The sequence below is a fragment of the Oncorhynchus masou genome, chromosome 18, assembly GCF_036934945.1.
Source record: "Oncorhynchus masou masou isolate Uvic2021 chromosome 18, UVic_Omas_1.1, whole genome shotgun sequence".
In the NCBI taxonomy this organism is placed as follows: Eukaryota; Metazoa; Chordata; class Actinopteri; order Salmoniformes; family Salmonidae; genus Oncorhynchus; species Oncorhynchus masou.
The window spans coordinates 74,513,397-74,538,421 of NC_088229.1; the positions used below are offsets into that span (position 1 = coordinate 74,513,397).

General features: G+C 43.9%; 1 long non-coding RNA gene across 1 annotated transcript; it reads left to right on the plus strand.

The window, feature by feature from the left end:
- The first annotated feature begins 231 nt into the window (after positions 1–231).
- LOC135505265 (uncharacterized) lies at positions 232–25,025 on the plus strand. The gene is made up of 3 exons (XR_010450240.1): positions 232–305; positions 24,614–24,692; positions 24,869–25,025. It is a non-coding gene; the product is annotated as an uncharacterized LOC135505265 (long non-coding RNA).

The window sequence follows — 25,025 nt, forward strand, 5'->3', positions numbered from 1 at the left end:
TGCTTTGCTCGACCGGGAAGGCTGGCAGTTTCGATCTGAGCTCTGACTAGATCGCTACAGGAAGCCGGGTTACCGCACCCACAGGCGGTACCCATGACAACCTTGCTTTCAGTCTGATGTGCTGAGAGAACTGTAAAATATTATAGACAGTGTTGCCCAAAAGAGAGACAAGTGAAAAACATTTATCAGACACGTGTACGGCTTCTCTGAAAACGGTCCAACAGTTGTGGGGTCAACTTCAAACCTCTGAAGTAACTGCAGTGCCTGCAGGCTTATTATAAACTAAAGATGAGCACATTAAAACGGTGAGAATAATAACTGATAGTGAGTTGCTAATGGATTTGCAACATGAAATAATACCCCAGAAAGCACACTGAAAGAAGAAGAGTACTGGAAGGGTAACGAGGAAGTAGAAGCTATTGCTCAGATGAAGAGTAGAATAGTGGAAGTGGGGGGAAGCTGGAAAACAACTTCTGAAGGGAGAGGTCTCTGAGGAGCATGGGGTATGCTGTTTCTAGTACTGCTGGTGGTGTCTCTGTGCTTGATTGGAGAGCCAGGCTGGGAACGAACGCATGTTGGAGTGGGGTTCAAGACAACAGAAATATTAAACAAGACTGCAGACATTCCAGTGTTTGAGACCCATGTCCTCCCGATTGATATGTGAATGGGGCCAGGGAATGAACGCTAGGATGGGTGGGGTTGCTATTTAGACACTGGAATGTCGGGAAACGTTTTGAGGGAAGAGATAAATTAATCGCGAGCTGGGTTCTTACAGAGTCTACTAAATTGGGTGATTGATGGTCACTTGAATGATGAGGTTGGTTATTGAGTTTTGGACGTAAACCTGGAACATAGGTACTTATACCGGGTCACAGTGCACTGGACCGAGTTAGCAGATAGTCATACAAGTGAATTGGATTTAAAAGGAAGGAGAACATCCAAGGCTGTACTCAGATTGGTGTTTTCAATATTTTAAAGGGGACCCGGGCACACATTTATGGGGAAAGGAGCGTGTAGAAGCAACAAACCATGGGCTGGAAGAGTGTAAGGTTAACTTACCCCGGTCGAGTCTGTTCTGGGGTCACTAAGGTTAACCTACCCCGGTCGAGTCTGTTCTGGGGTCACTTAGGTTAACCTACCCCGGTCGAGTCTGTTCTGGGGTCACTAAGGTTAACCTACCCCGGTCGAGTCTGTGAAACTCTTCAATGAAAATCACTAAGGTAGGTAGATGCAGCTTTATACAGTATGAATTTTAGGAGAAGTGAGTTAACGCAGTATTGAACACGGACAACGCTTCAATTCATACCGACAGCGTCGCGGTGCAAAACCATACGCAGCGTAATCTTGGATATGTGTTCTACATAAGTTCAACATTCACCTTTTGCCACCATTTCTGTCAAACCGTCTACGCAGACAATGTGATGCTTACGTTGGATAAATCCAATGTATGCACCACACCAAACGCAAATATTAGGACGAGCAATGTCGAAGTGGCATTGACTAAAATGCAGTAGAATACGGTATGTCCATATGAGATGAGTAAAGCAGTGTGTAAACATTATTAAAGGAGCCAGTGTTCCATTATTAAAGGAGCCAGTGTTCCATTATTAAAGGAGCCAGTGTTCCATTATTAAAGGAGCCAGTGTTCCATTATTAAAGGAGCCAGTGTTCCATTATCAAAGGAGCCAGTGTTCCATTATCAAAGGAGCCAGTGTTCCATTATTAAAGGAGCCAGTGTTCCATTATTAAATGAGCCAGTGTTCCATTATTAAATGAGCCAGTGTTCCATTATTAAATGAGCCATTGTTCCATTATTAAAGGAGCCAGTGTTCCATTATTAAAGGAGCCAGTGTTCCATTATTAAAGGAGCCAGTGTTCCATTATTAAATGAGCCAGTGTTCCATTATCAAAGGAGCCAGTGTTCCATTATCAAAGGAGCCAGTGTTCCATTATCAAAGGAGCCAGTGTTCCATTATTAAAGGAGCCAGTGTTCCATTATTAAAGGAGCCAGTGTTCCATTATTAAAGGAGCCAGTGTTCCATTATTAAAGGAGCCAGTGTTCCATTATTAAAGGAGCCAGTGTTCCATTATTAAAGGAGCCAGTGTTTCATTATTAAAGGAGCCAGTGTTCCATTATTAAAGGAGCCAGTGTTCCATTATTAAAGGAGCCAGTGTTCCATTATTAAAGGAGCCAGTGTTCCATTATTAAAGGAGCCAGTGTTCCATTATTAAAGGAGCCAGTGTTCCATTATTAAAGGGGCCAGTGTTCCATTATTAAAGGAGCCAGTGTTCCATTATTAAAGGAGCCAGTGTTCCATTATTAAAGGAGCCAGTGTTCCATTATTAAAGGAGCCAGTGTTCCATTATTAAAGGAGCCAGTGTTCCATTATTAAAGGAGCCAGTGTTCCATTATTAAAGTGGTCAGTGATTCCATGTCTATGTACATAGGACAGCAGCCTCTGAGGTGCATGGTTGAGTAACCGGGTGGTAGCCGGCTAGCGACAGTGACTAAGCTCAGGGTAGGTTACTTGGTGGAGGGCGGCTAGTGATGGCTATTTAACAGTCTTATGGCCTTGAGATAGAAGCTGTTTTTCAGTCTCTCGGTCCCAGCTGTGATGCACCTGTACTGACCTCGCTTTCTGGATGATAGCGGGGTGAACAGGCCGTGGCTTGGGTGGTTGTTGTACTTGATAATCTTTTTGGCCTTCCTGTGACATCAGGTGCTGTAGGTGTCCTGGAGGGCAGGTAGTTTCCCCCAGTGATGCGTTGGGCAGTTGCCGTACCAGGCGGTGATACAGCCCGACAGGATGCTCTCAATTATACAATTGTATCAATTGTACAATTAAAACACATAGTGTTGATTTGGTAAATATTAGATGTGGCAACAATACGGTATGAAGGGAGATGGATATTGTACGTGCTGGACATAACAATGGTTGGGTATGAGGTACTATGGGGTTGGGTACTATGGGTTGTGTATTGGGTACTATGGGTTGGTATTGGGTACTATGGGGTCGGGTATCGGGTACTATGGGGTCGGGTATCGGGTACTATGGGGTCGGGTATCGGGTACTATGGGGTCGGGTATCGGGTACTATGGGGTCGGGTATCGGGTACTATGGGGTCGGGTATCGGGTACTATGGGGTCGGGTATCGGGTACTATGGGGTCGGGTATCGGGTACTATGGGGTCGGGTATCGGGTACTATGGGGTTGGGTATGGGGTACTCTGGGGTTGGGTATGGGGTACTATGGGTTGGGTATGGGGTACTATGGGTTGGGTATGGGGTACTATGGGTTGGGTATCGGGTACTATGGGTTGGGTATCGGGTTCTATGGGTTGGGTATTGGGTACTATGGGTTGGGTATCGGGTACTATGGGGTTGGGTATTGAACATGTCAGATCTGGTGTGGGGATCTGGGTGCATTTTCTGGAAGTTTCTGAACCTAAGGCAGGAACCTGATGGGGAGGATGTACAGGTCACAGACACCCTGCTAGATGGCCTGGATCCACCGGGGGGGGGGGGGATTGTGCTACTGGGACCCTGATCCCAGTCCTGACTGAGAGTCCGCTGAATGGCTTGGACCCTCAGGTGACTGAGGATGGTGCTGTTGGAGCACCATGGGAGCATCAGTTAAGGGAAAGGCCGAAGAGGACCTATCAGGAGGTAAGTGTTGGTGGAAGGGAATAGAAGGGCGAGGATAGAGGAGCTAGAGGACCTATCAGGAGGTAAGTGTTGGTGGAAGGGAACAGAAGGGCGAGGATAGAGGAGCTAGAGGACCTATCAGGAGGTAAGTGTTGGTGGAAGGGAATAGAAGGGCGAGGATAGAGGAGCTAGAGGACCTATCAGGAGGTAAGTGTTGGTGGAAAGGAATAGAAGGGCGAGGATAGAGGAGCTAGAGGACCTATCAGGAGGTAAGTGTTGGTGGAAGGGAACAGAAGGGCGAGGATAGAGGAGCTAGAGGACCTATCAGTAGGTAAGTGTTGGTGGAAGGGAACAGAAGGGCGAGGATAGAGGAGCTAGAGGACCTATCAGGAGGTAAGTGTTGGTGGAAGGGAATAGAAGGGCGAGGATAGAGGAGCTAGAGGACCTATCAGTAGGTAAGTGTTGGTGGAAGGGAACAGAAGGGCGAGGATAGAGGAGCTAGAGGACCTATCAGTAGGTAAGTGTTGGTGGAAGGGAATAGAAGGGTGAGGATAGAGGAGCTAGAGGACCTATCAGGAGGTAAGTGTTGGTGGAAGGGAACAGAAGGGCGAGGATAGAGGAGCTAGAGGACCTATCAGTAGGTAAGTGTTGGTGGAAGGGAACACAAGGGCGAGGATAGAGGAGCTAGAGGACCTATCAGGAGGTAAGTGTTGGTGGAAGGGAATAGAAGGGCGAGGATAGAGGAGCTAGAGGACCTATCAGTAGGTAAGTGTTGGTGGAAGGGAACAGAAGGGCGAGGATAGAGGAGCTAGAGGACCTATCAGTAGGTAAGTGTTGGTGGAAGGGAATAGAAGGGCGAGGATAGAGGAGCTAGAGGACCTATCAGTAGGTAAGTGTTGGTGGAAGGGAACAGAAGGGCGAGGATAGAGGAGCTAGAGGACCTATCAGTAGGTAAGTGTTGGTGGAAGGGAACAGAAGGGAACAGAAGGGCGAGGATAGAGGAGCTAGAGGACCTATCAGTAGGTAAGTGTTGGTGGAAGGGAATAGAAGGGCGAGGATAGAGGAGCTAGAGGACCTATCAGTAGGTAAGTGTTGGTGGAAGGGAACAGAAGGGCGAGGATAGAGGAGCTAGAGGACCTATCAGTAGGTAAGTGTTGGTGGAAGGGAATAGAAGGGCGAGGATAGAGGAGCTAGAGGACCTATCAGTAGGTAAGTGTTGGTGGAAGGGAACAGAAGGGCGAGGATAGAGGAGCTAGAGGACCTATCAGGAGGTAAGTGTTGGTGGAAGGGAACAGAAGGGCGAGGATAGAGGAGCTAGAGGACCTATCAGTAGGTAAGTGTTGGTGGAAGGGAACAGAAGGGCGAGGATAGAGGAGCTAGAGGACCTATCAGGAGGTAAGTGTTGGTGGAAGGGAACAGAAGGGCGAGGATAGAGGAGCTAGAGGACCTATCAGGAGGTAAGTGTTGGTGGAAGGGAATAGAAGGGCGAGGATAGAGGAGCTAGAGGACCTATCAGTAGGTAAGTGTTGGTGGAAGGGAACAGAAGGGCGAGGATAGAGGAGCTAGAGGACCTATCAGTAGGTAAGTGTTGGTGGAAGGGAACAGAAGGGCGAGGATAGAGGAGCTAGAGGACCTATCAGGAGGTAAGTGTTGGTGGAAGGGAACAGAAGGGCGAGGATAGAGGAGCTAGAGGACCTATCAGGAGGTAAGTGTTGGTGGAAGGGAATAGAAGGGCGAGGATAGAGGAGCTAGAGGACCTATCAGTAGGTAAGTGTTGGTGGAAGGGAACAGAAGGGCTAGGATAGAGGAGCTAGAGGACCTATCAGTAGGTAAGTGTTGGTGGAAGGGAACAGAAGGGCGAGGATAGAGTAGCTAGAGGACCTATCAGTAGGTAATTGTTGGTGGAAGGGAATAGAAGGGCGAGGATAGAGGAGCTAGAGGACCTATCAGGAGGTAAGTGTTGGTGGAAGGGAACAGAAGGGCGAGGATAGAGGAGCTAGAGGACCTATCAGGAGGTAAGTGTTGGTGGAAGGGAATAGAAGGGCGAGGATAGAGGAGCTAGAGGACCTATCAGTAGGTAAGTGTTGGTGGAAGGGAATAGAAGGGTGAGGATAGAGGAGCTAGAGGACCTATCAGGAGGTAAGTGATGGTGGAAGGGAACAGAAGGGCTAGGATAGAGGAGCTGGAGGACCTATCAGTAGGTAAGTGTTGGTGGAAGGGAACAGAAGGGCGAGGATAGAGGAGCTAGAGGACCTATCAGGAGGTAAGTGTTGGTGGAAGGGAACAGAAGGGCGAGGATAGAGGAGCTAGAGGACCTATCAGGAGGTAAGTGTTGGTGGAAGGGAATAGAAGGGCGAGGATAGAGGAGCTAGAGGACCTATCAGTAGGTAAGTGTTGGTGGAAGGGAACAGAAGGGCTAGGATAGAGGAGCTAGAGGACCTATCAGTAGGTAAGTGTTGGTGGAAGGGAACAGAAGGGCGAGGATAGAGTAGCTAGAGGACCTATCAGTAGGTAATTGTTGGTGGAAGGGAATAGAAGGGCGAGGATAGAGGAGCTAGAGGACCTATCAGGAGGTAAGTGTTGGTGGAAGGGAACAGAAGGGCGAGGATAGAGGAGCTAGAGGACCTATCAGGAGGTAAGTGTTGGTGGAAGGGAATAGAAGGGCGAGGATAGAGGAGCTAGAGGACCTATCAGTAGGTAAGTGTTGGTGGAAGGGAATAGAAGGGTGAGGATAGAGGAGCTAGAGGACCTATCAGGAGGTAAGTGATGGTGGAAGGGAACAGAAGGGCTAGGATAGAGGAGCTGGAGGACCTATCAGTAGGTAAGTGTTGGTGGAAGGGAACAGAAGGGCGAGGATAGAGTAGCTAGAGGACCTATCAGTAGGTAAGTGTTGGTGGAAGGGAATAGAAGGGCTAGGATAGAGGAGCTGGAGGACCTATCAGTAGGTAAGTGTTGGTGGAAGGGAATAGAAGGGCTAGGATAGAGGAGCTAGAGGACCTATCAGGAGATAAGTGTTGGTGGAAGGGAATAGAAGGGCTAGGATAGAGGAGCTAGAGGACCTATCAGTAGGTAAGTGTTGGTGGAAGGGAATAGAAGGGCGAGGATAGAGGAGCTAGAGGACCTATCAGTCAAAACAGCAGAAGCGTTGGAGATCTTAACAGAACTCTTGGCCTATAAGGCAAATAAAGGCCCTTGCTGAACTAGACACTGAGACTCGATTGGAGGGAGAAACTGAGGTTGAGTCACTGGATATACTGAGTTTTATTGACTCGTCGGTGTGAGCGCACTCAAGGTGTGATCCAGGTGAGGAGGGCATTTTGAGCATTCTCCCCGGGATAAGGTTGTGTTTTGTTTTGTTAGGGTTTTGAGTTCCTTAAAACTGGCTGTTTTGATTTTATGTTTAAGTTTAAAAGGGAGAAAAAAATGATGATAAAATGAACGTTGAAAATGACCGGAAAAAATAGTATGTTTAGATTTTTTATATTTGTTATTTTTTTTAAGGAAAAATAAATTAAAAAATAAAGTCTAGAAAATGGTGAAAAATGTAATTAAATGATAATGTATGTGTACTGGACTCTTGCAAGGAGAATGTGGCCAATGTGGTATCAGGGAGATTGGACAATATAGCTGACAGAGGATAAGGCCTATTTCAACGGATGCCGAGAGAACTATAAAAATCCCAGAGAGCCACCAATAGAGGGGCCCGGGGACCTGTCAACAGGGGATATTCGCAAGTACAACAGGATGCAGGTGGAAAGTTTCATGTAAGGTTAACCTAGTGTTCAGGGTATGTTCATTAAAAAAAAAATATATATATTTTTTTATTTTACCTTTAACTAGGCAAGTCAGATTCTTATTCAAATTCAAATTCTTATTTTCAATGACAGCCTAGGAACAGTGGGTTAACTGCCTGTTCTGTCCTGATCCAAACCAATTCGGCAGTGTTTACCCTGTGAGTGTATTTACTTGGGGCACACCCTATCATGTTAAAGTACGAACCGTACATGATGGAACAGGAAGAATGGTATATATTGATAACTCCAAGAGGAAACGTGTGTCCAGTGTGAGGGCAAGTCTAAAGAGAGTGAACGAGCCACAGGTCAAGGAAGAGGGTGTCATGAATGAGCCTAGTCAATATGACCCGATTACTCCTCCAGACCCCGGACAGAACTCTGGTAATGCTGAAAACAAGAAAGATCAAGAAGAAGAGGAAGAAGGGCAGGAAGAGGCCTCAACCACAAGCAGCTAGACAACAGCACAACCCAGGCAATGGCAGAGAGGAAGTGACGGGTGTGGCTAGACTGTAAACAGATGTTCCTCTGTCAGAGGGTGAAGGCAGACTGTAAACAGATGATCCTCTGCCAGAGGGTGAAGGTAGACTGTAAACAGATGATCCTCTGTCAGAGGGTGAAGGCAGACTGTAAACAGATGATCCTCTGTCAGAGGGTGAAGGTAGACTGTAAACAGATGATCCTCTGCCAGAGGGTGAAGGCAGACTGTAAACAGATGATCCTCTGTCAGAGGGTGAAGGTAGACTGTAAACAGATGATCCTCTGTCAGAGGGTGAAGGCAGACTGTAAACAGATGATCCTCTGTCAGAGGGTGAAGGCAGACTGTAAACAGATGATCCTCTGTCAGAGGGTGAAGGTAGACTGTAAACAGATGATCCTCTGTCAGAGGGTGAAGGCAGACTGTAAACAGATGTTCCTGTGTCAGTGGGTGAAGGTAGACTGTAAACAGATGATCCTCTGTCAGAGGGTGAAGGCAGACTAAACAGATGATCCTCTGCCAGAGGGTGAAGGTAGACTGTATGTAGATGTATCTCTGTCAGAGGGTGAAGGCAGACTGTAAACAGATGTTCCTCTGTCAGAGGGTGAAGGTAGACTGTAAACAGATGTTCCTCTGTCAGAGGGTGAAGGCAGACTGTAAACAGATGTTCCTCTGTCAGAGGGTGAAGGCAGACTGTAAACAGATGATCCTCTGTCAGAGGGTGAAGGTAGACTGTAAACAGATGATCCTCTGTCAGAGGGTGAAGGCAGACTGTAAACAGATGATCCTCTGTCAGAGGGTGAAGGCAGACTGTAAACAGATGATCCTCTGTCAGAGGGTGAAGGTAGACTGTAAACAGATGATCCTCTGTCAGAGGGTGAAGGTAGACTGTAAACAGATGATCCTCTGTCAGAGGGTGAAGGCAGACTGTAAACAGATGTTCCTGTGTCAGTGGGTGAAGGTAGACTGTAAACAGATGATCCTCTGTCAGAGGGTGAAGGCAGACTAAACAGATGATCCTCTGCCAGAGGGTGAATGTAGACTGTATGTAGATGTATCTCTGTCAGAGGGTGAAGGCAGACTGTAAACAGATGATCCTCTGTCAGAGGGTGAAGGTAGACTGTAAACAGATGATCCTCTGTCAGAGGGTGAAGGCAGACTGTAAACAGATGTTCCTCTGTCAGAGGGTGAAGGTAGACTGTAAACAGATGATCCTCTGTCAGAGGGTGAAGGCAGACTGTAAACAGATGATCCTCTGTCAGAGGGTGAAGGTAGACTGTAAACAGATGATCCTCTGTCAGAGGGTGAAGGTAGACTGTAAACAGATGTTCCTCTGTCAGAGGGTGAAGGTAGACTGTAAACAGATGATCCTCTGTCAGAGGGTGAAGGCAGACTGTAAACAGATGATCCTCTGCCAGAGGGTGAATGTAGACTGTATGTAGATGTATCTCTGTCAGAGGGTGAAGGTAGACTGTAAACAGATGTTCCTCTGTCAGAGGGTGAAGGCAGACTGTAAACAGATGTTCCTCTGTCAGAGGGTGAAGGCAGACTGTAAACAGATGTTCCTCTGTCAGAGGGTGAAGGCAGACTGTAAACAGATGATCCTCTGTCAGAGGGTGACGGTAGACTGTAAACAGATGTTCCTCTGTCAGAGGGTGAAGGCAGACTGTAAACAGATGATCCTCTGTCAGAGGGTGACGGTAGACTGTAAACAGATGATCCTCTGTCAGAGGGTGAAGGTAGACTGTAAACAGATGATCCTCTGTCAGAGGGTGAAGGTAGACTGTAAACAGATGATCCTCTGTCAGAGGGTGACGGCAGACTGTAAACAGATGTTCCTGTGTCAGTGGGTGAAGGCAGACTAAACAGATGATCCTCTGCCAGAGGGTGAAGGTAGACTGTATGTAGATGTATCTCTGTCAGAGGGTGAAGGTAGACTGTAAACAGATGTTCCTCTGTCAGAGGGTGAAGTTAGACTGTAAACAGATGTTCCTCTGTCAGAGGGTGAAGGTAAACTGTAAACAGATGTTCCTCTGTCAGAGGGTGAAGTTAGACTGTAAACAGATGTTCCTCTGTCAGAGGGTGAAGGTAAACTGTAGACAGATGATCCTCTGCCAGAGGGTGAAGGTAGACTGTAAACAGATGATCCTCTGTCAGAGGGTGAAGGCAGACTGTAGACAGATGTTCCTCTGTCAGAGGGTGAAGGTAAACTGTAGACAGATGATCCTATGTCGGAGGGCGGTGGTTCATCTTGTATGGCTCGTAGAATTGCTTGATGATAAGTAGGCCATGAAGCAAAAAACACCAAAGATTGTCGTTCCCTGAGACAGAACCAATGTGTTTGCTGACTCTGTGTAAACATCACATGTAAAGGAGACAATGTGTTATGTAGCTTTGCTTAAATGTCATGTTTAGATGTTTAGGGAGGGGGTTGTGGCTATAGTCAAAAGAGGCATGGGCTTGGGCAAAAAGTAAGTATAAAACCCAATGTAAAAGATGATGAAAGAGGGATTTGCTGAGTAAGTCAGATCAGGAGCTGATTGAGGTATTAGACGTTAGAATACTGGGGCAAGGTATGAACAGAATATAATTGTTATAGTTAGAAGCTACATTACTGCAGTATAATTCCTATATGAAAAATCTATAAAATACATCAGTTGTGAAGCTGTGGAACCAAAATACTGTAGAATTGTTGCTGGTTTTCATACTAAATTTATTTATTGAAGAGGGTTATTAAGAAGTAGCATTATAACTACAGGCTCAGGGGGTTCCCCTCAGGTGTCCTGGGGCCAGACCATGTGACTTGTTTCAGGATACTAGGCTATGTCGCAGGTCACTACTTCACCGGAGAGCCATTTAAACGTAAACATATTGTCACGATCGTGGTATGGAGTAGACCAAAATGCAGCGTTGTTAGAATACATTCTTCTTTATTGAAGGAAGAACACAAAGAACATTTAAACAAAACGACCTTGACTGCTAACGAAACACAACGCTAACATGCAACGTAACATAGACAATAACACACCAAATACCCAAAAGAAAATGGCTGCCTAAATATGGTTCCCAATCAGAGACAACGATAAACACCTGCCTCTAATTGAGAACCAATCTAGGCAACCATAGACCTGCATAAACACCTAGATGGTAAACAACCCCATAAATCTACAAAAACCCCTAGATAGTACACAACTCCTAGATGAGACAAAAACACACATACCACCCTCATCACACCCTGAGCTAACCAAAATATATAAAGAAAACAAAGAATACTCAGGTCAGGGCTTGACACATATATTTATGTATTTATTTATTTTTAATCCAAATGCATTTTTGGGGAGAAATACCTTCTGGAACATGTGAACTTTCAAGTGCCTTAATAACAAATGTGTATGCCATCTGTAAATATGAATAAATTGTTAAATTATGAGCCTAGTTGGTTTAGCCACAGAAAAAGTCAGCAACGTTCCCACTAGCCATGATTGGCTGAGAAAATGAGTGGGCTGGACATGCCGAGAGATGAGTTCGGATTGGTCTGCCTTACTTGCTTCTGTCTATTTGAACTGGTCAGTGGGTGTATTAAGTAATCCTGTCTACTGTTGTGGCTTTTAATTTTTTAAATTTATTATTTAATAATATATAAATAATGTATTTATATATATATTTTTTTTTTTATTGGTTTATTTATAAATAATTTAATAATTATTATATATTATTTTATTTAATTATCTTGTAATAGAACTGCATAAGTGTTATCCTCCACTTTCTGGAGGACCAATTTTTGAAATCACTGGAATTAGAGTATGAGAGCTAAGGAAATAGAGAAAAAATGACATCTTCAAACTAAGGAGAATCGTTCCTTCATTCGGGTAATAAAGTCTAGCTAGATATATTTTCAGATATTACACGTTTCTAATTTTGACAGAAAGTCGTTTTCATTTCAAGTTAAAGTGTACTGTTAGCTAGCGAGCTAATGTTAGCTGGTTGGTTTGCTATCTAACGTTACGTGTATGATCTTATTATTCATATCTCAGAGCCATTTGCTTGGCTAATTATAGCTTAATGTTAGCTAGCTGACATTGAACCTGGTTGGTTAGCTACCTGCAGATTCATACAGGGTAGTTACATCATGAGTTGGTATTGTGGTTCATTGTTTACCTAGCTAGCTAGCTACAGTGGGGCAAAAAAAGTATTTAGTCAGCCACCAATTGTGCAAGTTCTCCCACTTAAAAAGATGAGAGAGGCCTGTAATTTTCATCATAGGTATACTTCAACTATGACAGACAAAATGAGAAGAAAAATAATCCAAAAATCACATTGTAGGATTTTTTATGAATTTATTTGCAAATTATGGTGGAAAATAAGTATTTGGTCAATAACAAAAGTTTATCTCAATACTTTGTTATATACCCTTTGTTGGCAATGACACAGGTCAAATGTTTTCTGTAAGTCTTCACAAGGTTTTCACACACTGTTGCTGGTATTTTGGCCCATTTCTCCATGCAGATCTCCTCTAGAGCAGTGATGTTTTGGGGCTGTTGCTGGGCAACACAGACTTTCAACTCCCTCCAAAGATTTTCTATGTGGTTGAGATCTGGAGACTGGCTTGTCCACTCCAGGACCTTGAAATGCTTCTTACAAAGCCACTAATTCATTGCCCGGGCGGTGTGTTTGGGATCATTGTCATGCTGAAAGACCCAGCCACGTTTCATCTTCAATGCCCTTGCTGATGGAAGGTTTTCACTCAAAATCTCACGATACATGGTCACATTCATTCTTTCCTTTACACGGATCAGTCGTCCTGGTCCCTTTGCAGAAAAAGAGCCCCAAAGCATGATGTTTCCACCCCATGCTTCACAGTAGGTATGGTGTTCTTTGGATGCAACTCAGCATTCGTTGTCCTCCAAACACAACGAGTTGAATTTTTACCAAAAAGTTATATTTTGGTTTCATCTGACCATTTGACATTCTCCCAATCTTCTTCTGGATCATCCAAATGCTCTCTAGCAAACTTCAGACAGGCCTGGACATGTACTGGCTTAAGCAGGGGGACACGTCTGGCACTGCAGGATTTGAGTACCTGGTGGCGTAGTTTGTTACTGATGGTAGGCTTTGTTACTTTGGTCCCAGCTCTCTGCAGGTCATTCACTAGGTCCCCCCGTGTGGTTCTGGGATTTTTGCTCACCATTCTTGTGATCATTTTGACCCCACGGGGTGAGATCTTGCGTGGAGCCCCAGATCGAGGGAGATTATCAGTGGTCTTGTATGTCTTCCAACTGCTCCCACAGTTGATCTCTTCAAACCAAGCTGCTTACCTATTGCAGATTCAGTCTTCCCAGCCTGGTGCAGGTCTACAATTTTGTTTCTGGTGTCCTTTGACAGCTCTTTGGTCTTGGCCATAGTGGAGTTTGTAGTGTGACTGTTTGAGGTTGTGGACAGATGTCTTTTATAGAGTCAAACATAGAGTCAATAATACAGTATAAACAAGTCTATATACGATGTGAGCAAATGAGGTGAGATAAGGGAGGTAAAGGCAAAAAAGGCCATGGTGGCAAAGTAAATACAATATAGCAAGTAAAACACTGGAATGGTAGATTTGCAATGAAAAAATGTGCAAAGTAGAAATAAAAATAATGGGGTGCAAAGGAGCAAAATAAATAAATAAGTTAAATACAGTCGGGAAAGAGGTAGTTGTTTGGGCTAAATTATAGGTGGGCTATGTACAGGTGCAGTAATCTGTGAGCTGCTCTGACAGTTGGTGCTTAAAGCTAGTGAGGGAGATAAGTGTTTCTAGTTTCAGAGATTTTTGTAGTTCGTTCCAGTCATTGGCAGCAGAGAACTGGAAGGAGAGGCGGCCAAAGAAAGAATTGGTTTTGGGGGTGACTAGAGAGATATACCTGCTGGAGCGTGTGCTACAGGTGGGAGATGCTATGGTGACCAGCGAGCTGAGATAAGGGGGGACTTTACCTAGCAGGGTCTTGTAGATGACATGGAGCCAGTGGGTTTGGCGACGAATATGAAGCGAGGGCCAGCCAACGAGAGCGTACAGATCGCAATGGTGGGTAGTATATGGGGCTTTGGTGACAAAACGGATTGTACTGTGATAGACTGCATCCAATTTGTTGAGTAGGGTATTGGAGGCTATTTTGTAAATGACATCGCCAAAGTCGAGGATTGGTAGGATGGTCAGTTTTACAAGGGTATGTTTGGCAGCATGAGTGAAGGATGCTTTGTTGCGAAATAGGAAGCCAATTCTAGATTTAACTTTGGATTGGAGATGTTTGATATGGGTCTGGAAGGAGAGTTTACAGTCTAACCAGACACCTAAGTATTTGTAGTTGTCCACGTATTCTAAGTCAGAGCCGTCCAGAGTAGTGATGTTGGACAGGCGGGTAGGTGCAGATAGCGATCGGTTGAAGAGCAGGCATTTAGTTTTACTTGTATTTAAGAGCAATTGGAGGCCATGGAAGGAGAGTTGTATGTATGGTGTCGTATGCGTAGAGGTGGATCCGAGACTCACCAGCAGCAAGAGCGACCTCATTGATGTATACAGAGAAGAGAGACGGTCCAAGAATTGAACCCTGTGGCACCCCCATAGAGACTGCCAGAGGTCCGGACAGCAGACCCTCCGATTTGACACACTGAACTCTATCAGAGAAGTAGTTGGTGAACCAGGCGACGCAATCATTTGAGAAACCAAGGCTGTCGAGTCTGCCGATGAGGATGTGGTGATTGACAGAGTCGAAAGCCTTGGCCAGATCAATGAATACGGCTGCACAGTAATGTTTCTTATCGATGGCGGTTAAGATATCGTTTAGGACCTTGAGCGTGGCTGAGGTGCACCCATGACCAGCTCTGAAACCAGATTGCATAGCAGAGAAGGTATGGTGAGATTCGAAATGGTTGGTAATCTGTTTGTTGACTTGGCTTTCGAAGACCTTAGAAAGGCATGGTAGGATAGATATAGGTCTGTAGCAGTTTGGGTCAAGAGTGTCCCCCCCTTTGAAGAGGGGGATGACCACAGCTGCTTTCCAATCTTTGGGAATCTCAGACGACACGAAAGAGAGGTTGAACAGGCTAGTAATAGGGGTGGCAACAATTTCGGCAGAAAATTTTAGAAAGAAAGGGTCCAGATTGTCTAGCCCGGCTGTTTTGTAGGTGTCCAGATTTTGCAGCTCTTTCAGAACATCAGCTGAACGGATTTGGGAGAAGGAGAAATGGGGAAGGCTTGAGCGAGTTGCTGTGGGGGGTGCAGTGCTGTTGACCGGGGTAGGAGTAGCCAGGTGGAAAGCATGGCCAGCTGTAGAAAAATGCTTATTAAAATTCTCAATTATGGTGGATTTATCAGTGGTGACAGTGTTTCCTATCTTCAGTCCAGTGGGCAGCTGGGAGGAGGTGTTCTTATTCTCCATGGACTTTACAGTGTCCCAAAACTTTTTTGAGTTAGTGTTGCAGGAAGCAAATTTCTGCTTGAAAATCTAGCCTTGGCTTTTCTAACTGTCCGTGTATAATGGTTTCTAGCTTCCCTGAACAGCTGCATATCACGGGGGCTGTTCGATGCTAATGCAGAACGCCATAGGATGTTTTTGTGTTGGTTAAGGGCAGTCAGGTCTGGGGAGAACCAAGGGCTATATCTGTTCCTGGTTCTAAATTTCTTGAATGGGGCATGTTTATTTAACCTCTTACATCTATGGGGGCGCTATTTCATTTTTGGATGAAAAACGTTCCCGTTTTAAACAAGATATTTTGTCACAAAAAGATGCTCAACTATGCATATAATTGATAGCATTCGAAAGAAAACACTCTGACGTGTCCAGAAATACCAAGATATTCTCTGTGCGTGCCCTAGAACGTGAGCTTCAGGCAAAACCAAGATGAGATGGCATCCAGGAAATGACAAGGATTTTTGAGGCTCTGTTTTCCATTGTCTCCTTATATGGCTGTGAATGCGAGAGGAATGAGCCTGCCCTTTCTGTCATTTCCCCAAGGTGTCTGCAGCATTGTGACGTATTTGTAGGCAGATCATTGGAAGATTGACCATAAGAGACCACATTTACCAGGTGTCCGCCCGGTGTCCTGCGCCGAAATTGGTGTGCAAAAGTCACCTGCCAGTATTTTTCCATGGGATACAGAGAGGAAAGCAAGCTTCCACGAACTGCATATCAATGAAGAGATATGTAAAAAAACACCTTGAGGATTGATTCCAAACAACGTTTGCCATGTTTCGGTCGATATTATGTAGTTAATCCGGAAAAAGTTTTACGTTGTAGGTGACTGAATTTTCGGTTCGTTTCGGTAGCCAGACGCAATGTAGAAAACGGAACGATTTCTCCTACACACAGACGCTTTCAGGAAAAACTGCGCATTTGGTATGTAACTAGGAGTCTCCTCATTGAAAACATCAGAAGCTCTTCAAAGGTAAATGATTTTATTTATTTGGTTATCTGGTTTTTGTGAAAACGTTGCGTGCTAAATGCTACTCAAAATGCTATGCTAGCTTTGCATACTCTTACACAAATTAGTCAATTTTTATGGTTCAAAAGCATATTTTGAAAATCTGAGATGACAGTGTTGTTAAGAAAAGGCTAAGCTTGAGAGCAGACGCATTATTTTAATTTTATTTGCGATTTTCAGAAATCGTTAACGTTGCGTTATGCTAATGAGCCTGAGGCTTTAGTCACAAACCCGGATATGGGATGGGGAGTTTCAAGAAGTTAAGATGGTTAGGAAGGCATTTAAAAAAAATATCCAGGCATCCTCTACTGACGGGATGAGATCAATATCCTTCCAGGATACCCCGGCCAGGTCGATTAGAAAAGCCTTCTCGCTGAAGTGTTTCAGGCAGCGTTTTACAGTGATGAGTGGAGGTTGTTTGACCGCTGACCCATTACGGATGCAGGCAATGAGGCAGTGATCGCTGAGATCTTGGTTGAAGACAGCAGAGGTGTATTTAGAGGGCAAATTGGTTCGGATGATATCTATGAGGGTGCCCGTGTTTAAGGCTTTGGGGAGGTACCTGGTAGGTTCATTGATAATTTGTGTGAGATTGAGGGCATCAAGTTTAGATTGTAGGATGGCTGGGGTGTTAAGCATGTTCCAGTTTAGGTCGCCTAGCAGCACGAGCTCTGAAGATAGATGGGGGGCAATCAGTTCACATATGGTGTCCAGTGCACAGCTGGGGGCAGAGGGTGGTCTATAGCAGGCGGCAACGGTGAGAGACTTGTTTTTTAGAGAGGTGGATTTTTAAAAGTAGAAGTCCAAATTGTTTGGGTACAGACCTGGATAGTAGGAAAGAACTCTGCAGGCTATCTTTGCAGTAGATTGCAACACCGCCCCCTTTGGCAGTTCTATATTGTCTGAAAATGTTGTAGTTTGAAATTAAAATGTCAGAATTTTTGGTGGTCTTCCTAAGCCAGGATTCAGACAGAGCTAGAACATCCGGGTTGGCAGAGTGTGCTAAAGCAGTGAATAGAACAAACTTAGGGAGGAGGCTTCTAATGTTAACATGCATGAAACCAAGGCTATTACGGTTACAGAAGTTGTCAAAAGTGAGCGCCTGGGGAATAGGAGTGAAGCTAGGCACTGCAGGGCCTGGATTCACCTCTACATCGCCAGAGGAACAGAGGAGGAGTAGGATAAGGGTGCGGCTAAAAGAAATAAGAATTGGTCGTCTAGAACGTCTGGAACAGAGAGTAAACGGAGGTTTCTGGGGGCGATAAAATAGCATCAAGGTATAATGTACAGACAAAGGTATGGTAGAATGTGAATACAGTGGAGGTAAACCTAGATATTGAGAGATGAAGAGAGATATATTGTCTCTAGAAACATCATTGAAACCAGGAGATGTCATTGCATGTGTGGGTGGTGGAACTAATAGGTTGGATAAGGTATAGTGAGCAGGACTAGAGGCTCTACAGTGAAATAAGCTAATAAACACTAACCAGAACAGCAATGGACAAGGCATATTGACATTAAGGAGAGGCATGCTTAGTCGAGTGATCAAAAGGGTCCGGTGAGTGGAGAGATTGGTTGGGGGTCACGGCGATTTAGACAGCTAGCCAGGCCATCGGTAGCAAGCTAGCATAGGATGGAGGTCTGTTATTAGCCACCTCTTGCGTTCCGTCAGTAGATTAGTGGAGTTCCGTGTGGTAGAGGGGATGAATCCAAATCACACAACAACAACAAAAATAAAAACAATAGATATAGTTATAGAGGCCCAAGAAGAAAAAAAAAATAAAAAAAAAAATAATAATAAATAAATGTTATACTGATAACAAGTTCAAACAGGTGCCATTAATACAGGTAACGAGTGGAGGACAGAGGAGCCTCTTATTAAAGAAGAAGTTACAGGTCTGTGAGTGTCAGAAATCTTGCTTGTTTGTAGGTGACCAAATACTTATTTTCCACCATAATTTGCAAATAAATTCATTAAAAATCCTACAACGTGATTTTCTGGATTTTTTTTCTCATTTCGTCTGTCATAGTTGAAGTGTACCTATGATGTATATTACAGGCCTCTCATCTTTTTAAGTGGGAGAACTTGCACAAGAACTTGCACAATTGGTGGCTGACTAAATACCTTTTTGCCCCACTGTTTATGTCTTAACAAAAGACTCCACTATGCAAGTAATAGAATTTCAATAGAATGTCATTGCGGCAAATATTGATAGCCAGATTGAATTTACCAGCTATGTCTATCTATAATTTCAGAGCACTCTAGTTTGGTGTGCCAGAGAGCACAGAATAATTTATGAATTTACAAATGCTCAACACTTGTTGAATATGGTGTCAGTAAACATTGGCAAAAATGTTTTTATTGTTGCCAGCAGCACAGTTGCAGTCACCAACGCAATGGATAACATAAAAACAACCTAACAAGATCTGCTAAGTGAGTAAAATGGTCAGTAAGCTGGTCTCTCATTTGTGTCTGGAAGTAGCTAGCAAGCTAGCCAACGTTAGCCAGTTATCTTGGGTGCTTGACTGCTATTGTTAGGACAGAACACTTGGATCAAACCTTAATGAGATTGGTGGGGCTAAAGCTTAAGAGGGTGTGAACGATGCTGAATTGGTATAGACAAAGAAGAGCTCTCCAGTAGGTATCAAAACATTCAAAGGCCATTTTCTCAAAAGTGAGGTTCATCAACTTTCAAAGCAGAATTACTTCCCCATTGTTCCTCAAATGCATTGTATGATATAACATTTTCTAGCTCTGTGTCTCTGCTTTTATTAAATGTAAAAACCACTTTCAAACTTTGACCAAATCAAGACCAAATCAAGACGGTTGTTCACATATTTTGGGCTCGAGAAACCAGAGTGGAGCTCAAGGGTAACTGTGTAAAAGGCACTCTAAAGGAGATCTTAGTTCATCCTCTACCCAGATGAAGTGTCAAACCCCTGCTTTCAGTTAAGAATTCATTTTAAGTAATTAGTCTTAGCCGAAGGCCTATAACCCGGAATTAGCGAGTGTGACTCACCCGTGAGGGTGTTGTCCGGATAACTAGCAAGGGAGGACCAGCCGCTAGCAGGACTGTCTGAGGCTTATAAAAAATGGCGGAACGTATCCTGCGTGATAACACGCAGTAAAGAGCCGCGCCACGCAATAAAATAGTACAGAGCGGACTATAAATAAATATTGGATTGCTCGTTGATGCGTAGTATACCGTGTCACAAACTACCTGTGAAGTGTCAACAGTAGGAAGGAGTGAGCTAACCTCTGTGACAAGCAGGGATAGACCAAGAGGAGTGACCCGGGTTGATGAAGCGGAGCTCAGGGCTGAAATGCTAACTCAGGGAAGGGAAGCAAGATAGGGAGGCCCCCTCACCTGGAAAGAGGTTCAAACCGCGGGAAGATCCAGGCCTACAATGCATGCTGGGAGTTGAGGTCAAGAGAAGATCCACAGGGAAAGACTACCCACGCCTGAGTGAAGCTAGTAGATCTGTCTGGGAGGTGGCCCGTACTAGTCACTTCGACAATACCCACAAAAAAGCCTAATTCTCTCAAATTGTTTGTGTTTACAATACATTCCTGTTTGTGAGCATTTCTTCTTTGGCAGCCACCTGACAGGTGTGGCATATATCGTGGAAATTCTTACACAGGGACACTCAAAGTCAGTTGACTTGAGAGGTTCCAACAAACTTGATGCACCGTAGTGAATATCTGTCAGTAGCTCTAACGGGGCAGTCCCGGTTTAGTTCACTTTTATATACTGTTTACAGACTCTTTACATAGGCTTAGTTCATAGGGTAGGTTCCGGCATGTGTCTGGCACCGTCTCCTATCTTAACTTAAAGAACTGGATACTGGGCATTCTGCCAAATAGTGTAAATGAGGGTGTCATATCTTTACCAGGATCCAAGGACTGTTATGACAAAGACACGATGCACAATGTAACATTTCCTTCAAACGTTTCAAGAAGCTGATTTAAACAACATTATCACTACACAGGTGCACCTTGTGCTGGGCGACAATAAAAGGTCACTGTAAAATGTGCAGTTTTGTCACACAACACAATGCCATAGATGTCTCAAGTTTTGAGGGAGGGTGCAAATGGCATGCTGACTGCGGGAATGTCCACCAGAGCTTTTACCATAGAATGTAATGTTCATTTCTCTACCATAAGCCGCATCCAGCATGATTTTTGAGAATTTGGCAGTACATCCAACCGGTCTTAGAACTGCAGACCACGTATAACCACGCTAAACTAGGACCTCCACATCCGGCTTATTTACCTACGGGATCTTCTGATACCAGTCACCCGGACAGCTAATGAAACTGTGGTTTTGCACAACCGAAGAATTTCTGAGCAAACTGTCAGAAACCGTCTCCAGGAAGCTCATCTGCGTGCTTGTCGTTTTCATCAGATTCTTGACCTAACTGCAGTTCGGCGTCGTAACTGACCAGTGGGCAAATGCTCACCTGCGATGGAGATGTGCTCTTCGCAGATAAAACCCAGTTTCAACTGTACCGGGCAGATGGCAGACAGCGAGTATGGCGTTGTGTGGGCGAGCGGTTTGCTGATGTCAATGTTGTGTGGCTATGGTATGGGCATGCAAAAGCTACGGACAACAAACACAATTTAAATTTTATTGAGTTTATTTGAATGCACAGAAATAACGTGATGAGATCCTGAGGCCCATTGTTGTGCCATTCATACGCCGCCATCACCTCATGTTTCAGCATGATAATGCACAGCCCCATGTCACAAAGATCTGTAGACAATTCCTGTAAGCTGAAAATGTCCCAGTTCTTCCATGGCCTGCATACTCACCAGACATGACATCCCATTGAGCATGTTTGGGATGCTCTGGATCGACATGTACGACAGCTTATTCCCGCCAATATTCAGCAACTGCACTCAGCCATTGAAGAGGAGTGGGACAACATTCCACAGCCAACAATCAACAACCTGATCAACTCTATGTGAAGGAGATGTGTCACGCTGCATGAGGCAAATGGTGGTCACACCAGATACTGACTGGTTTTCTGATCCACGCCCCTACTTTTTTTAAGGTATCTGTGACCAACAGATGCATATCTGTATTCCCAGTCATGTGAAATCGATAGATTAGGGCCTAATGAATTTATTTAAATTTACTAGTTTCCTAATATGAACTGTAACTCAGTGGAATCTTTGAAATTGTTGCATGCATAGTTTTTGTTCAGTGTATAAGACTGCTAAATAGTTATTTAAATTGTTAACCAATAGCTACTCGGAATATCTGCACGGATCATTTTTGCACTAATCTCTCAGGACTCATCACAAATACTGCTGTTAATGTTTATTATATGTCCCGGTGCCTTGTCTGTTTGTTTTTAGAAGCAAATAATATTTGATTTGAGTCACCTGTGGCGCAGTGGGCCCCTGAGTCACCTATATGTACATACAGAATCTACTTCAATTATCTCTACCAATCAAATTGGTGTATAAAAGTCAAGTTACTTGTGTTTCTTTTATTATTATTTTTCTTTCACTCTATTTTCTCTACTATTTGTATTTTCTCTCTCTGCATTGTTGGTAAGGGCCCGTTGGTAAGGATTTGACTGTTAGTCTACACCTGTTGTTGTTTGTGAAGCATGTGACACACTTAGGGATTGGCAGCATACTATAGCAGCGACAGCCTATCAGGAGATTGCAGGTGTGGCTAATTGGGGGGCGTGACTTTCATGAGAGGGAGCGTCATCTCAGTTAATGTGCTCAGTTATATTCTGTTCATAAAGATTACGCTTGTATACTGTTAGTTAAGTGCCTGTGATACCAAATATTTTATAGACAGTCACCACTTCTCACTTTCCTACCAGACTGTCAGGTCAGTGAAAGTGATGGATTATCTACAGTAAGTTACTGTGAATTTTACAGTAACCCACTTGCAACTAGTTGATAGTAAGTTATTGAAAATGAAACATGAACTTATTGTGAACCAACTGCCATTAAGCGACTGGAAAAAGCAGAGAAACCTCTTAACAGTGCAGCTCTTGATTTTATTTAAATATTATTTTTCTTAGGTTCCCGTTCACGAAAATGATTTGCTCCTACAGACAGTGAGTCACGTGGCCATGGCTTGTTATATAAGCAGGCAAACAGGCATTGAGGCATTCAGTTAATGTTCCATTGAATGTTAGAATGGGCAAAACAAGTTACCTATGAGGATGGTATGATCGTCGGTGCCAGGCACGCTGGGTCAAGGGTCGTGCAAACTAACAGGCGTGCCACCAACAGTCAAATAACGGCGTGTCATCTAGGAACGCACAACTCGTCGATCCTCGTCACGGATTGGCTATTGCAGCAGACGACCACACGGGGCTCCACTCCAATCAGCTAAACACAAGAAGAAGAAGAAGCAGCTACAGTGGGCACGCCATCACCAACGCTGGACAATGTGGAGGAGAAAAACATCTCCTGGTCTGACGAGTCCCACTTCCTGTTGCGTCATGCTGATGGCAGAGTCAGGACTTGGCATCAGCAGCATGAGTCCATGGTCCCATCCTGCCTGGTGTCAACCGGACAGACTGGTGGTGTAATGGAGTGTGGGGAATGTTTTCCTGGCATTATGTTAGGTCCCTTGATACCAATTGAGCAACGTTTCCATGCCCACAAGAATGCAGGCTGTTCTGGAGGCAAAAGGGGGGTCTGACCTGGTACTAGATGGGTGTACCTAATAAACTGGCCATATACTTCCATACATTTGAACCTAATATACTGAATCATTCAAAGAAATGCATGTATTTCCTACCTTTTGCAATCTGCATGGCCATGATTCAATCCAAGGTGCGTTATAGCGCCAGGCACTATGAATCTGACCATGCTTATTTTATAGGCGTTTTCCATGACGTTCACAGAGATCGTATTTCATGGTAAACGCTGCGCATGTAGTCGGCTGAGACATAACGCAACTTTAAATTGAATCCTGGCCTGTCTATAACATCTGTGTGTTTATTGGTAGGTCATCTATAGAGAATATGATATCTGCGTGTTTTATCGGTAGGTCATCTATAGAGAATATGATATCTGTGTGTTTTATCGGTAGGTCATCTATAGAGAATTTGATATCTGTGTGTTTTATCGGTAGGTCATCTATAGAGAATTTGATATCTGTGTGTTTTATCGGTAGGTCATCTATAGAGAATTTGATATCTGCGTGTTTTATCGGTAGGTCATCTATAGAGAATTTGATATCTGTGTGTTTTATCGGTAGGTCATCTATAGAGAATTTGATATCTGCGTGTTTTATCGGTAGGTCATCTATAGAGAATGTGATATCTGTGTGTTTTATCGGTAGGTCATCTATAGAGAATATGATATCTGTGTGTTTTATCGGTAGGTCATCTATAGAGAATATGATATCTGTGTGTTTTATCAGTAGGTCATCTATAGAGAATATGATATCTGTGTGTTTTATCAGTAGGTCATCTATAGAGAATGTGACAGCTGTGTGTTTTATCGGTAGGTCATCTATAGAGAATATGATATCTGTGTGTTTTATCGGTAGGTCATCTATAGAGAATGTGACATCTGTGTGTTTTATCGGTAGGTCATCTATAGAGAATATGACATCTGTGTGTTTTATCGGTAGGTCATCTATAGAGAATATGATATCTGTGTGTTTTATCGGTAGGTCATCTATAGAGAATATGATATCTGTGTGTTTTATCGGTAGGTCATCTATAGGGAATATGACATCTGTGTTTTATCAGTAGGTCATCTATAGAGAATATGATATCTGTGTGTTTTATCGGTAGGTCATCTATAGAGAATGTGATATCTGTGTGTTTTATCGGTAGGTCATCTATAGAGAATTTGATATCTGCGTGTTTTATCGGTAGGTCATCTATAGAGAATATGATATCTGTGTGTTTTATCGGTAGGTCATCTATAGAGAATTTGATATCTGTGTGTTTTATCGGTAGGTCATCTATAGAGAATTTGATATCTGCGTGTTTTATCGGTAGGTCATCTATAGAGAATGTGATATCTGTGTGTTTTATCGGTAGGTCATCTATAGAGAATATGATATCTGTGTGTTTTATCGGTAGGTCATCTATAGAGAATATGATATCTGTGTGTTTTATCGGTAGGTCATCTGTAGAGAATATGATATCTGTGTGTTTTATCAGTAGGTCATCTATAGAGAATATGATATCTGTGTGTTTTATCGGTAGGTCATCTATAGAGAATATGATATCTGTGTGTTTTATCTGTAGGTCATCTATAGGGAATATGACATGGACAAGTCAGGATCCATGAGCTCCTATGAGATGCGACTTGCTGTGGAGTCGGCAGGTATAGTCACACACACACACACACACACACACACACACACACACACACACACACACACACACACACACACACACACACACACACACACACACACACACACACACACACACACACACACACACCTACACACACACACACACACACACACACTACTGACTCTGCTGTCTCCCTCGTAGGTTTTAAACTGAACAACAGGCTGAATCAGGTCCTGGTGGCTCGCTATGCTGAGAACGAGGCCATAGACTTTGACAACTTCATCTGCTGTCTGGTCAAACTGGAAGCCATGTTTAGTAAGTACTCTGCTGTTAGTTAATCAAGATGGATGTACAGTGT